This window comes from Papio anubis, chromosome 5 (assembly GCF_008728515.1).
Source record: "Papio anubis isolate 15944 chromosome 5, Panubis1.0, whole genome shotgun sequence".
Taxonomy (NCBI): Eukaryota; Metazoa; Chordata; class Mammalia; order Primates; family Cercopithecidae; genus Papio; species Papio anubis.
The window spans coordinates 97,495,410-97,511,706 of NC_044980.1; the positions used below are offsets into that span (position 1 = coordinate 97,495,410).

Consider the following 16,297-nt stretch of genomic DNA (forward strand, 5'->3'; position numbering starts at 1 on the left):
AAAAACCCTCTCTACTAAAAATACAACAAATTAGCCAGGCATGATGGCACGTGCCTGTAGTCCCAGCTACTCGGGAGGCTGAGGCAGAAGAATCACTTGAACCTGGGAAGTGGAGGTTGCAGGGAGCCGAAACTGCGCCACTGCATTCCAGCTTGGGTGACAGAGTGAGATTCTGCCTCAAAAAAAGAAAAAGAAAATACAGCAGAAGATCACAGCACAACAAGCAATTGGGGAGCCACTATCCATCCCCAACAGACAGACATTGAATTGTCACAACAAGCATCTAACAGGGAAGACTTTTTATACCACAGTCCGAGGACTCGACTCCTCTCCTTCAGAATACACCAGGTGGCCACACTGGGGTCACCTTTCTGCCTCTCTAGACAGCATCAGCAAAGACCAGTGGGAGCACCAGTGGTACCACAAGTACCAGGCAAATCAAAACAATATAGTGAAGTCTTTGAAAATTAAACTGTTATTGGAATCATAGCCCACATAAGTAGGCCATAACTTGTTTAGTAAATCTGAGCATCTTATCCTTAATTCTGGTGTTCAACTCAGTCCATCATGCATTATATTTAGCCAATTCCTAGATTTAGAAAAGCTTACAGATATTATACATCAAAGAAATGTGTTGGAAATCAACAGAAAGTAGGTCAATGAAAAGGCTGATTTTGAATCTATGGAGAAAATGAAGAGAATGCCAAGTGGTTAAGGTACTGAGTGTACAGAGAGTCTATTTGCCTGGAAATTGAAGCAAATAGCACTTCAAAGTTTGGGTCAGTGATATAGGCAGTTGTGTGTGGCAAATAAACAGGTTTTTAGTCTCAATTGTATAACTTCTTTATAGGATCTGAGAGTTTTATACTTTTATGTGCTTTTAGGACAGGAAGTATCATCCTTTTATTTCCACGTTTAGAACTCCTTCAAGCATTTCTTGTAGAACCAGGCCAGTGGAGATGAATTCCCTCAGCATGTGCCTGTCTGAGAAATACTTTATCTCTACATTTATAAAGCTTGGTTTGGCAAGCTACAAAATTATTGACGGGCAGATTTTTTTTTTCTTTTTTTTTTCTTCGTAGAGGACAAAATAGGATCCTGGCTTGTAAGATTTCTGCTATGAAGTGCACTGTTAATTTGATAAGATTTCATTTATAAGTTATTAGATGCTTCTCTTTCACTGCTTTTAGAGCTTTTTCCTTCATATTGACTTTAGATAGTCTGATGACTATATTGCTTGATGAGGTTCATCTTGCAAAGTATCTCCCAGGTGTTCCTTGAGCTTCTTGTATCTGAATATGTAACTCTGTAGCAAGACCAGGGAAGTACTTCAGAATCAGTCCCTCAAATAGGTTTTCTAAGCTTGTTACTTTTTATTTTTCCTTTGCCCTCAGGAATACCTATAACTAGTAGGTTTGGTTGCTTTACATAATTCCATATTTTTTAGAAGCTTTGTTCATTTCTTAGAATTCTTTTTTAGTTATTTCTGACTAGATTAGTTTAAAAGGCCTGTCTAAGCTCTGACACTCTTCTGTTTAGTCTGGTCTGCCTATTGTTAAAACTTTAGACTATATTTTGTAATTCCTTCAATAAATTTTTCATTTCTAGTTATTTTTTTTTAATTCTATCTATCTCTTTAGTAAATTTTTCATTCATATCCTGAATTTTTTTTTCTTTGTGTTGGTTTTCAACTTTTTCTTGGATCTCATTGAGCTTCCTTACAATCCATATTTTACATTCTTTATCTGTCATTTCACAACTTCCATTTTGCTTATAATCTATTGCTAGAGAGCTAGTGTGACCTTTTTGGTGTGTCTGCCACTGTGCCCCACTTCCTGCCTCACCCTTCATGCAAGTCCCGGCTGATGGGCACACTGCCAGTGGAGGTGCAGCCACCTCCCCCGCCCCCCACATAACCTTGGACATGTTTTCCTAGGTGCATACATCCCAACCCCCAGTGAGAACAACTATGGCCATATTTGCAGTAGTGGGTGGGGGTAGGTAGAAGTTCCTCTATCCATATCTACTCCTGGCCACTGGTGCCACCTTTCTGTTGGTGTAGAATCATACTCTTTTCCTGTAGAGCCCAGAACTGTACCCTTGTCTCTGCTGGGAGGGATGCATTTACCTTCTTCTCACAACTGGGGAGATATCTGGCAGAAGAGATGCACAATCTGGTTTCCTTTGTCCCAGAAGGTGCTTTGGTTTGCTGTATCCTTCCCCTAGAGGCAACCTACCATGAGGGTTGAACTCTAGGAACCTGCAGCACCCCAGGGTCCCACCAGACCTTTGCAGTTGTCACAGTCTGAAGTAATTCTGGGAAATATTTGTGGATGATATAGGGATGCAGATACATAAGGGCTGAGAATTCCTGGGCAGGATAGAGGCACACAATGGATGCACAACCAGTATGGTGCCCTCTACCTCAGCTCAGGTGTTGGGGGCAGCTCAGTGGGTGAACCTATGCCACCTGGCCACCCAGCATTCTGCCCTCAAGAAGTTCCCAAATTGCCACCCACAACAATACTTGGGCTAGCAAAGAAAGAGGTGCTCTCAGATAGTTTGGCAGTCAGCAGCCGGCTGCAGGAGTTAGGAGAGCAAAATATACCCCCACCTGCCCTTTCTAAGGGCTCTGAGTTCACAGGGGTCAATCTCTGCTAAACTCTTGCTTCCTTCTTTTTCTGCACCCCAGATTCTTCCCATGTATTCTTGGATAGTTTCTGGCACTGTTCCTTCAGTATTTCACTCAGACCATGATTATTCGCCTGTAACTTTGGTTCTGCTTTCTGTAGACAACTGGCATCCAATATCTCTAGTTAGACATCTTGGATTAAAACAACAATGACAACAACAAAAATAACAGAAAGAGCTTTTGATAAAAGATGGGCTTTCCCACATCAGGTCATATCAAAGGATCCAATAGTGGTTCTAGTGGTAAATTCAATAAAGTTGGAATAATTGTCTTATAGTAATTGTAATGTGTGTTTACATCACCCTGGAGAACCTGATTGTCTTTGAATATCCCTATGGGCTCCATATAAACCTGAGAAGACAAAAGAATAATCAGAGAGCATCAACCTCAATTGTCACATTGAATCCTCAGAATGTGTTCAGCATCAGAGGTGACAGCGAAGCAGTTCTCCCCTTCTCAAGTTCTGTCAGCCTGTAAGCGCCACATCATATACCAAAGTGTTTTCTGTCAAATTGAGGTGATCGTCTGGCATGATTTCAGTGAACATAAATGAAGAATAGTGTTGGAGAACAACAGTTTTTTGACTGTTTTTCCTTGTCCTCCTTAATAAGAAAGGTAGCTGAAAGAATCTGTACTTCAAGGAGATTTTTATAATTCTGCTGAAAAGACAAGGGAATCAGATTAAATATATGTCTATATAAGACAGATGTTCAACAAAAATTAGGTGAGTGACTAAAGGCTCTTTTCTCTGAGTATTTATTCAGAGAACTGATGTGTCAGTTCTCACCAATCAAACAGGGTTTAAAGCATAGAAGTCCCTTTCAGCTGTGTTTCTTCCTTCTAGTCCCTCCCTTTCTTCCCAGTTTTCCAGTCTCTGAATTACTCTGATCAGAGGCCTACTAGCAGCTTTTAGGGATTCCTTGTAGAGATAGACTGTACTATTCTATTATACTATATAGGCATATGTTCATATGTATCACATTTTGTTATTTTCATACAAATGGTCTTATAACAAATTTTATGTTCTTCTCTTATTTTCACTTAACAAAATAGCTTAAAGTTTGTCCATTATCAGTTTGTAGTGAGTGGTCCCTTTTTTCCCCAGTGGGAAGAAGATAGTATTCTCTTTTATGAATTACTATAATTTATTCAACTTACATTCTCCTAATGACATTTGGGATTTTCTCAAATTGTGCTCTAATAAAAATCCTGTGATGAATGTTTTTGTTTGTTTGTTTGCTTGTTTGTTTGTTTTGTGACAGAGTTTCTCTCTGTTGCCAGACTGACTGGAGCGCAGTGGTGTGATCGTGTTTCACTGCAACCTCCACCTCCTGGGTTCAAGTGATTCTCCTGCTTCAGCCTCCTGAGTAACTGGGACTATGGCATGTGCCACCATGCCCAACTCATTTTTGTATTTTCAGTAGAGATGGGTTTTCACCATGTTGGCCAGGATGATCTTGATCTCTCATGATCCGCCTGCCTCAGCCTCCCAAAGTGCCGGGATTACAGTTGTGAGCCACCATGCCCAGCTGCAATGCATGTTTTTAAGCTTATTTCTTCATGAATTTGTGTGATTGCACCTACAGTGTATGTTCTAAGAAGTACATTTTCTGAGTCAAGGAATCTGTCCATTGAAATGATGATAGGTTATTGAGGGAAGTCAGGGACCCTGAATGGAGGGACCAGCTGAAGCTATGGCAGAATAGCATAAATTGTGAAGATTTCATGGACATTTATTAGTTCCCCAAATTAATACTTTTATAATTTCTTGCTCCTGTCTTTACTGCAATCTTGGAACATAAATTGTGAAGATTTCATGGACACTTATCACTTCCCCAGTCAATACCCTTGTGATTTCCGATGCCTGTCTTTACTTTAATCTCTTAATCTCGTCATCTTCATAAACTGAGGAGGATATATGTCACCTCAGGACCTTGTGATGATTGCATTAACTGCACAAATTGTTTGTAGAGCACGTGTGTTTGAACAATATGAAATCTGGGCACCTTGAAAAAAGAACAAGATAACGGCAAAGTTCAGGGAACAAGAGAGATAACCTTAAACTCTGACTGCCAGTGAGCCAGGTAGAACAGAGCCATATTTCTCTTCTTTCAAAAGCAAATGGGAGAAATATCGCTGAATTCTTTTTCTCAGCAAGGAACATCCCTGAGAAAGAGAATGCGACCCTGAGGGTAGGCCTCTAAATGGCCCCCTTCTGGGAGGCTGTCTTCTATGACCCAAGGGATGAAATAAGCCCTGGTCTCCTGTAGCATTCCTAGTCTTACTAGGATGAGGAAATTGCCACCTAATAAATTTTGGTCAGACAGGTTGTCTGCTCTCAAACCCTGTCTCCTGATAAGATGTTATCAATGACAATGCGTCCCTGAAACTTCATTAGCAATTTTAATTTCACCCCATCCTGTGGTCCTGTGATCTTGCCCTGCCTCCATTTGCTTTGTGATATTCTATTATTTTGTGAAGCATGTGATCTCTGTGACCCACACCTTATTTGTGCACTCTCCTCTTTTGAAAATTGCTAATAAAAACTTGCTGGTTTTATGGCTCAGGGAGCATCACAGAACCTGCTGACATGTGATGTCTCTCCTGGACACCCAGCTTTAAAATTTCTCTCTTTTGTACTCTTTCCCTTTATTTCTCAGATCAGCCGACGCTTAGGGAAATCGAAAAGAACCCACGTTAACTATCGGGGGTGGGTTCCTCCAATAATAGGTGAATGTGAGAGTGTTTTACAAGGAAGTAGAGCTAGTTACACTCCTGCTAACATGTATGAGAGTTTCACTTGTCTCATTGTTTTGAAATATTCAAAACTCTCATCTATAATTTTATCCTTCCTGCTAAATCCTCTGTTGGATACAACAAAGCTATTGATTTTAAAAAATGAAATGAGTCAGGAAACAGCTTCATATAAATCTCCATTAACAATATTTTCAATATGTGTTTTTGATATGCATTGTAACAGTAGCATTTTCATTGGTGTCAGTTTCTTGCTCAAATATAAGTGCTTGGACATTATGGCCATACCAGCTGAGTTATACTATCCAAAAAATAAATGGATTGATTTTTTTCTCAGTGGCCTGCTCCAGACTCCAATGGTCAATACTTTTCTTGCCAAAATACATGAGAGGTTAGATGTGTTTTCTCATTCATGGCCAGACATGGCCCCACAAAATAACAGAAAAGAGAAAATGTTATTCATCATTACCAAAGTATGCCTTTATAGAGAAATAACTAAAAATGTGTACTGATTTATGAGCATCCTATAAAGTTTACAGTTATTGCTGTATCCTTCTTGATAAAGATTTGTATCTGAGGAAGTTAAAAGCATATACAGTACACTTTTAAAATAATCTCTTATAGCACCCAAATCAGTATTTGCCACACCACACCCAAGAAATCAAGCTAGTATCAGCGCCAAAACACATTGTTAAGGAGCATTGTCCACTCCTTGAATAACTTGAAAATTGATGTCTGGAGAAACGTTGAAAATAAATTGCTTTAAAGGACTATCTGGAAAACCCAAAAGGCAAACTTAGAAGTTGGTTTTGTATCTTTGTATATTGAACAATGTGTTTTTTAGTTTTATTTTTAAATGTCCAGATCCTATCTAATGAACAAACTCATGCAAAATATCAGATCTAGTAATTTAAAAATTGAACAGACAGAATCTATGAAGAGTAATCATAAAACCCACTATCCTTTTAAATATCATGAAACTCAACTTCTGGTTAAATTTACTAATTAAAACTGTTTTTCCCCTTTTTGTGAATTGTAATTGTGCAGTTTCAAACTTTTCTGATCATTCCAGAGTAAAACAAAGTGTCAATCCAAAAATTAAAATTTCTAAACATGAGTGACAGTTAAATCTTCAAACATACTTGAAATTGAGGACATACCTTTTTCCCATACGCAAGAAGACTGAAGGTTGAGAAATGGAGTATAATTGGCTTCTTCTCTCATCTTGGTCTGTTGTTAGAAAGATTCTATACCAGCTTTCTTTCTCAGTATGTTGCCAGGAAACATATTAATTATTTGGCCAAACCGTGGGGAAAGGCTGATTGAAATGCTCTGTTAAAGTAGCTAGGCTGCCTATGACATGCCCGTTAGAATTTCCAAGAAGTTTGGTTCTCATATGCAGTTGCATTCTCAAAATGCAGGGGCCATAAAACTTGAAGAAAAAAAAAACTGATTATTTGAATGAAGAATTAACTTTAGAGCTCACTGATTAATTAAACAACTTAACAGAAATATGTACTCCATTTTCAATTACAGAGTTTAGAGCCATTTTCTTTTAAGTCATCATTGAATTATTAAACACCCTCTTCCTTTCTTATCTACCATGGTAAATATTAAGTGGATGCATGTATTTCTCCCATTCCCATCTTTAGGAATTAACTTAAAATGTGTGCTAAAAAGGGATAAGTTCTTTTAATATTCTCATAATGCTACTTGGAAAGATAATTTCCTGGTGTCCAAAACAGTCTCAGATGTTAATAAAGAAGAGGAACAATTTTGATTGCCAATTAAATTATAGTTTATCTTTATTAAGTAGAAAACAAAATAGATGTGCTATAATAGTAAATTGAGGTTTTTGTGTCAACTGAAGGCTTAAAATTATCCTGAAGAAGAAATTTTCCCAAATCCTATACAAATGAGTATAATCTTGATAAAAAACCTGACTATAACTTTACCAAAAAATCATAGGGCACTTTTATCTTTGGTATAGGAAAATTCATAATGTAAAATTAATACATAGCTTATTAAAATGATAGCCCTCATAATTAGATAAGTTTTTTTAGGAACTTAAAAATGTTTTAATATCAGTATCAGTATTAATATAACCTAAAATATTAGTATTTATAGAAATACATGATTGCTATAGAAACTAAAAATCCAGCAAAATTTTGGATAAAAAATAAAAAATGAGTATATATATAATCTTTTACTTTATAAAATAGATTATTCTCAGGCCCAAACCCATCATCATGTTTTATGGGAAAATATTAAAGACATTTCTATTAATGTAAACAATGAATGACAAATGCCTACTCTCATTGCTGTTATTAAATATTGTATTTAATACTAGTCAACTCAATTAAAAGAAAAAAAACTTTGTAGAAAAAAAAGGAAGTTGATATACATGTGAATATGACACAACTGCATGCCTGGAAGTCCCAAGAGAATCAGTTAAAACACTAATCCAAAAATAAAATGATGTTATAAGTCTTTTTTATGTAAAATTACTGTATGTAAATTAATAATTTCCACATACAATATGCTGCAAGGAATTTCCAACTTTTATTAAAATATTAATAACATATTTAGGAGTGTGCACAACATGAAGAATTCTCACTAAACAAAAGAAGTCTTGAAAAAAAGCAAGACATAACACATTCTTGAATAGAAAGACATATTAAAATAGATCTTTTTTTTTGGGTAATTCATAAATTTAATATGATACTCATGAAAATACCAAACACTAGCTGGCAGTTTATTTATTTTACTAAACAAACTAATTCTAAATTTTATGTGAAGAAACAACTAAGAAAATTAGAGACATTTTTGAAAAATAATGTATACATCCTAATCGTTTCATGCAATAAAACATTATAAATTTCTAATAATTAGATAAGTATAGTGTTGAGACATAAGCTTTCAGGGAGGACAATAGAAGAAAATAAAAATCATAAATAGACCCAATCACATATGAGAATGTAGTAAGTTATTAACATGGCATCTCAGCTCAGTAGGAAAATATAAGTTATTTATCGTATCATACTCTGATGAATGAAGAGACATCGGAGCAAAAAAAAATAGGATTAATATAAATCTGACACTGTACAATGAGGTAAATAAAAAATGAGTCAAAGATTTAATCTAATCAGGTAATCCTTTCTAATGATTTTTGTAAGTCCAGCAGCATATATATATATATTTGTGCTTGTGTGTGTATATATATATACAGAGAGAGAAACAGCACATTTTTTTAAAGTTTGCATTAAGAAAAATTTATAGACAGATTCAAAGCATAATGATAAACTGAGGAAAAGACAATACTCCCAATTTCTGTCAAATACAAAGTGCTCTTCTCTCTAATATATAAGAACTGCAAACGTATAACAAGATGGTTAGTAACAATGAAAAATAAGTTTTAATTTTGACTAGGAAGTTCACAGTAAAAGAGAGAAAAATGGCTCTTAAACATATGACAAGCTAGTTAACTTCAATTCTAATAGAAATAGGCTTATTAAAACAGTGCCTAAATAGCCTTTTTTAGAAACAATATGATTTGAAAATCCTAATATGTGTCAATTATGTACCTGTGGAGAAACAGGATACTCTCATACATTATCACTACAACCTCTATATATTATGTTTAACCCAGATATCCTACTTCTAGAACTTTTTCTAGGTATAGCCATGCAAGTACCTAATGATGAACTGTACAATGGTTTTTATGGTCAATCATATGCATTAGCAAAAAATTGGAGGTAATGTAAATGCTCAGTACATGCATGCTAGCAAAAGTTATATACATATCTCTATAAAACAACAAGGAAACTCTCTATGTATTAGTAGGGAACAATCTATCAGACATTGCAAAAAAAAGCAAAAGTTACAGTTATTATGTAATTCAAAAGTTATAGTTTAATGAAAAAAGTAAAAGTGTAGAACATTTTAGTCACTAGCCACTATTCGTGTATGAGTGGTAAAACAAAATATATATTTACATTTGCTTTTATATAAAGGCACTCTAGGAAAATACCTAAGACATTAGCAACAATAGTATCTGTGGTTGAGCATGGAAGGGAATCTAGGTAACTAAGCAAATTAAGTTTAGGGTAGAAGACATTTTTATTTTTTTGTTGTTTTGTTTTGTTTTTTGTTTTTTTGAGATGGAGTCTCACTCTGTTGCCCAGGCTGGAGTCCAGTGGCACCATCTCAGCTCACCACAACTTCCGCCTCCCAGGTTCAAACAATTCTCCTGCCTCAGCCTCCCAAATAGCTGCGATAACAGGTGCCCACCACCACACCCAGCTAATTTTTATATTTTTAGTAGAGACAGGGTTTCACCACGTTTACCAGGCTGATCTCAAACTTCTGACCTTGTGATCCACCTGCTTTGGCCTCCCAAAGTGCTGGGATTACAGGCATGAACCACCACACGAGGCCTATTATTAAGTGTTTTTGTATTTACTCCATGGGAACATCTTGCCTATTAAAATAATCTATATCGTTTATATATATAGTGAATGGTTACTTCAAATGAGAGTCATGAATTGGCATATCTTTATATTTCCTTAAAGAATCTGGTATAACAAAAATTCGATGGCTCACTCTTTGGAAAATGCTAGCACAGGAACAAGAAAGCTCTAGTTTTAGAAGTATTGTGCCAATTAATTCAAAAAAGTCATTTTACCTTCAGGACGCCAGTTTTCTTCTCTATACCTAAAAGGGTAATAGAAGAGGAATTTCCAAGAATTTATCCAGGTTTTAAATCCTATAAGTACAGCAGAGTACGAATAATTGAATCTTTACTCTTTCTAAGCATCAGCTTTCACAACATGGAATCTCCTTAGTAACAAAAATGCAAGAGATAGAGAGTGACCTCTAATTCCAGGACATCCCACCAAATTTCTTGTATAAAATTCCATGATACCAATCGATATTGATGTAATTTTTCCATTTAAAAACTGTCAAAAACATTTAATATTAAAATCTTTTTATTTTTACTCTTTTAATCAAAGTGTATCACTCTGCTGAGAATATGTAAAGTAGTGATGAGAGAAATATGATAAAATTCAGTATTTTTTATTTATGTGTTATTTTTAATAATTTATGTTGGCCTCTTTATTCTATCAGCTACTTTTGTTTTTGTCTCTATTTTGTTTCTTTGGCCTAATGAAATAGGTAATATTGTGGGCTGATGATAACTCATTGATTGCTCATCTACCCTCGGGTGTGTTCAACATGCAGTAACATTCATTCTACCCTATAATGAGTTTTAAAAGGGAGTGATTCTGGAATAATTTCATTTACATCCTGTAAATGCAACCAAGAGTATGCAATGATAAGAGTTCGAATAAGATGAGAAGTTTAGTGTGCTGTTCACACTTGCCCCCCTTTGCTACTTAAATCCAGAATTCTTCAGACCAGTGAATCAGAACAAGGAAACAAACTGAGAAGTAAACAGATGCCTGTCAGAACTGTCATGTTGTTTTCATGAGTTTGCTCTTGTTAGAAAGTTTGAATGAAATACATGGAAAAAAAATGATAAATCTGACAAATCAGTCAATTCACAAATTCAAGAACGTACATGTTGATTTTATAGCCACTTTTGCAGTTTTAATATATCTCAAGATTTTAGAAATCATGTTTTTTAAACAGAAAAAAAATCCCCAATGGTTACTTATAAACAGGCTTTTAGTAACATATATTTAAGCACTGCTATTCCTTTGGGCCAATGCAGGGCTATAGTAAAAATCTGAGATTTGAATGTTGCTGATACTTGTTTTTATTTTTTATTTCAATCTACCATTTAGTTACCAAATATTTTATATTGGGGATTTTAAAATTTTTTTCTGGTTCTTAATTTTAATTTGTGATACAAAATAGATAATAGTACTATATACTAAATAATATTATACAAATTATTAAATAATATAATACAATTTAAATAATATATAGTGTTCTTGGCACATTATATACTGCATAAAAGGTAGTTATTACTATTTTTTATATTTTATTAAGTTGTAACTGAATCAGCCTCCATCCTGAAAAAATTATACATAAAGGGTCTAAAGTACTTATACATAACATGTAGCCAATGTTATTTCTTCTCTGTTTAAGAATGATAAAAGGTACCAACTGCTACTTCTGGCCCACCTATATTTTTTTCTTTGCTTTATAAAAATGTATTGATAAACTGTGAGATTAAATTTTTTATTCTACAAAAGTTGAAATAAGACAGTCTACTCTAGCTGGAAAACTACTGCAGGGCTGTCGTTGTGGTGGATTGTATTTGCTGCTGTGTCAATCATAGGTGGCAGGCACCACATGATTCCCTAGTCATCTGACAGAATTAATGAATCCATTCAATTGCTTCACTTACTACCCAGTGGTGCTTTAAACTCCATGGAAAGAATTCAATTGAGTGGTACCCCTCAGAGTTTCGATAACATGTCTTAAAGTCAGGGTTTTCAAAGTGTGATTCATGAGTCACCTGCGTCAGAATAATCAATTGCTTTTTAGAATTTGTTTGAGAAATCACATTCACAATTTAATTTTATCTTTCAAATAAATCTTTGATATGGAAACTTAGTAATCATGAAAGTGTTAATATTATTTCTAATAAAATATTAGTGGATAGTTTCTGTATAATTACTATGCTCCAGGAATTGTACCAAACCATTTCCACAATTATTTATTCCTCAGAAAGAGAAAAAAACTATAAAGTAGACATCTATTCTATCTATTGAATAAAGAAACTTAGACCCGAGAGAAACATGATTTCCTCTAGGTTACACAGATAATTGATTAACTGAGCAAGACTAGAAAAATTCATTGCTTATAAAGTCACATTTACTGAACTGCTTTTGTGTGCCAAGGCTTGTATTTGGCTCTGGGAAAAGGAAACAAAATAAGATAAAGCCTTCAATCCACAAGGTATTGTTCTCCTATCTTCTTTGACAGAACAGAGCAGGGTCAGGCCAAAGGAGCAATGAAATCCACAACAACATGGATACAGTACAATTTTTGGAATGTATGTGGGTTGCTCTGACTACATTTGTAGTATTGAGTAATTTGTGCATTAAACATATAATCAATTTATATTTGTAACAGCAATAATAATCAGTTGTAACCCCACAACTAGAACTGCATCTGACTAATGATAGATGGTTGATAAAGAGTTGCTGAATGATAGAATGAATGAGTAGTCTGCTCTACATTGAGCCCATGCTAAGATTTCTGAAACCTTATGAGCCAAACTCTTTTAAGTTTTGCCTTAGGTTGCAGAGTAACCTAATGCCATTTCTTCAATGATACAATCACTTTACTAGATCCTTGGCCTTGCCACTTGCAAGTGTGTCTTCCTGATGACTGTTCTAAATGGTTTCCTCTGCAAAGTTGAAGAGTTTTCCCAGAAAGTTTTTTTTTAGTCTATTTCCTCTGCTTTGCATGAAATGTATACTATCATTTCTACAATGATTGAACCTCTACTTTGTTTAAGGCTCATGGTGGGTTCTGGTAAGCAAAATAGTCATGGACTCAAAACTTGACTGGTCTCATATTCTAATGAGAAAATTAGGCATGTGTTGGGAAAGGAAATATGCAGGCTTGTCATATGGTAAAATATAATAAACCAAATGACAATGATCAGAAAATCTAGAAAGTGTCCTTTAAGTGATAATAAAAAAAAATTAGTCCACAAGCATTAATCCAATTATATTGTTATTCATTATTCTATATTTGAGTTGTTTTTCAAAATACAACAGATTTTACTGTGCTAATAAAAGTTACGTATAGTAAGTTAATCAGGGAAAAGGTATACCTACTTCTGACTACTTCTGCTGCCAAATGCTAAAAGAGCCCTATGCTTAAAGAAAGTTGAAAAACTCTGGCATTTATATCTATAAACTTCCATTCATAAATAATTCTAAGGACAAAATGAAGCTGAAAAATGATGATAATAATATGCTGGTTATTTGTTAAATATTCACTCAGGATGTACCTATGGAAAATGTACTGTGTGCCAGCTGTGGAGCTCTAAAGCTGACTTCCTTTCAGTCCTCATAGATTTAGCAGTCTACAGAGAGCACAGAGCTATTGACAAATAATAATTAATCGGGAGATTGAGCGAGGGCATCTCTGAGGAAGAAGTGGCATTAAACAGAATACAAGATGAGGAGTCCAGCTAAAAAATATGTCCTGCAGAGAAAAGAATGTATGTGAATTGTCTAGCTGGAAGAAAATAGGTGAGGCTGCACAATAGGAAAAGGGGCTAGGGATATCCCTAAGTCCTAATAGCAGTAATATTGCCACAAATCATTTAGATTAAGCCTTTATTCATTTCTGTTTCACATGGTAGTATTGATATCCAATTATCTAAAGACTTTGAAGGCTTATTTACTTGTTCTGCAAATTTTTCTTAAAGTAATGAAGATTCTCATGTAGCATTACTCTGACTATTGATGCCTCACAAGATTACACTGAAATTCATTTGTGAAAAGTTTTTTTTAATATCTCAATTTAATGAGTCTGAAAGCTGAGATTCTATAACTTATTTCAGTGTCATTACAACTTGAAGAAAATACTGATACTCTTAGAGATATGAACTTTGAACTTCAAAATATATATAATTTAAATGTCTAATAAAAAGACATAATTTCTTACAATACTCTATATTAATTTAAGTAATGTCTATGTTCTCAGAATGCTTTTCTACAAAATCAGTGTTTCTGTAGTTCTACACTCAGATTGTATATGACAACTTTATTAGACTATCAAGCTTTCAACCAGAACAGCATTGAAAAAAATCTACAGAACACAAAATGGAGAAAAAACAGTTTTTTGTGACAGCTAAATCATAGAGTTTTCACAAGAACATTTTTAGTATTGATTCTTGAAAGCAAAAATTATTTCCAAAATGAGGAGCTCCTATTGGCTGTAGCTTTTAACATCTTCCTTTTCTTCTCATTGCCACAGTTTATCAGAATAGTTTAATACGAGGAGAAAAGCTCTCAAAAAAAAAAAAAAAAAAAAGAAAGAAAGCTGAAATTGCTTGATCTAGTTAAACATGATTTTTTTCTAAATGATGTTCAATATTGCTAGAGGTTTTTTTTCTTCTCATTTAATCTCAAATTACTACATAAGAAAGCACTTGACATTTGCACACCAGCCTTCCTCAAAGAGATATTTTAAGTTCTTAAAGAAAAAGGCAAGTGTATATAAGTATGCTAAGAACAGAGGCCTTTAAAAAAATCACTGACACTGTTATAAAACTATAGTATAGAAACATGCAGAGGTAGTTAGGAGTGGAGCTGACTTCAGGGAAAGATCTTTGGCAGATTGAGTGAGACAATTTTAAGGAGATACTGAACTGGAGGAGAGATGATTCTGGGTAGAAAAAAAAAGATATGATTAAGGAAGAAAGAAGATGATGATACCAAATAACTCAAGACTTCTTTCTACATCAAAACCTGAGAAAAATTTTGCATATTACTATTGGATTTTGAAAAGTAACTAAAAGCATTTAAAAGTTGGCAGCAATGTAGGCCTGTAGAACTCTGTGGGACCAAGAGAGAAACTGAGGGCAGCATGAGCATTAATAAGCAGTCTACCTGGTGAAAAGTGGGCTCCCTATCTCCAGATAACAAAAGTAAAATGGCAACAGTAAGGAGTTGGGGACATGATACCATGGTATGAGGGAAAACAGAATTACCTACAATACTGTCCAATTTCAAAGGTGGTCATAAAACCTCTCAATTTACTCATATCCAATACCAACCAGTTGATGGAGTGAAAAATAGGGAAAAGCTACTATGAATATCACTCATATTAAGTATAAACTATATATTTCCTTTCTTTTATATTCTACTTCATTACCACTGCCTCATTTAGAATCTCATCTCTTTATCCTTAGACTACAGCAAGTTGTAATCTCCAGGCTTCCCAGTTATCTCTGGAAACAATTTTGTAATTATATCCATCAGGAGTATATGCAAAATCAATCTCATTTCATTCTCAGTTCATTAAGCTACAATGACTTCCTCAATGAGTTAAGCCACTCTGTTCAGCTTGCAAGGCCTTAAGTGTGTTTTGTACATTTTCATCCATTGTTACTTCTAATTGTTACTTCGTATGAATCTCATTCAACTTTTTCTCTGTTATCCATATTGTCTTTATCATTTTCTTTTTTATCTCTCCTATAATTTCACATTTTCAAAATTCTTTATGGCTCAATTCGAGTTCTAGTTCTTTCATGACACCAAATTAAAGTACATTAGGTCCAGCTTTTCTCCAACTCTGATCTCATGATACATTTATATCCAGAAACATACATATTAATTCCCCATTTGAAAAAGATTGGCTTAATTTGTCCCCACGAATCAATGTTAAGTTCCCACAGGCAGGGACTTTTTATACTACTTTTGTATCCACTGGGGGGCCCAACAGTGTTCTGGGTGTTTGATCATTAATTCAAGAAATGCTTAGAGACTGGTTTCAGATAGCTTTCTTAATATCAAAACTGGACTGCCCTTGAAAGATTATTCAGCAGAAGATACTGATTAAAACAGTCATTTACAACGAGAGTTTTCCAGTTGATAGATTTTATTGCCTGTTTTTTTTAGATAATGCAAACACTGTAACAGGAAGCATCCTGTAAACAAAATTTGCCTTGACTGTTGGGCATAGCCAGCTTTAACTGCTACTTTAATCTCCACTAAAGGCTCAGAGGAGAACTGAAACGTGAAGTGTTTAGCAGGGAGTCTGTCCAAAAATCAAGTTAGTGCAGAAAATAACCTGAGTGAAAAAATAGAAAAACACAGAAACTATGCCAGCTATAGGAGTTCAGCCTGCACTGTG

General features: G+C 34.7%; 1 long non-coding RNA gene across 8 annotated transcripts in view; it reads right to left on the reverse strand.

Moving 5' to 3' along the window:
• The window catches only part of LOC103885291, a 69,084-nt gene that overhangs the window by 5,510 nt on the left and 47,277 nt on the right, over positions 1-16,297 (reverse strand). For 6 of the 8 annotated variants that reach the window (XR_001903606.3, XR_001903605.3, XR_648313.4 and 3 more), the window contains one exon: positions 6,607-6,878. This is a non-coding gene — a long non-coding RNA (uncharacterized LOC103885291). Of the gene's footprint in view, positions 1-3,078; positions 3,352-6,606; positions 6,879-16,297 lie in introns of all 8 variants that reach the window. The other 2 variants (XR_001903598.3, XR_001903597.3) reach the window with 2 other exon arrangements.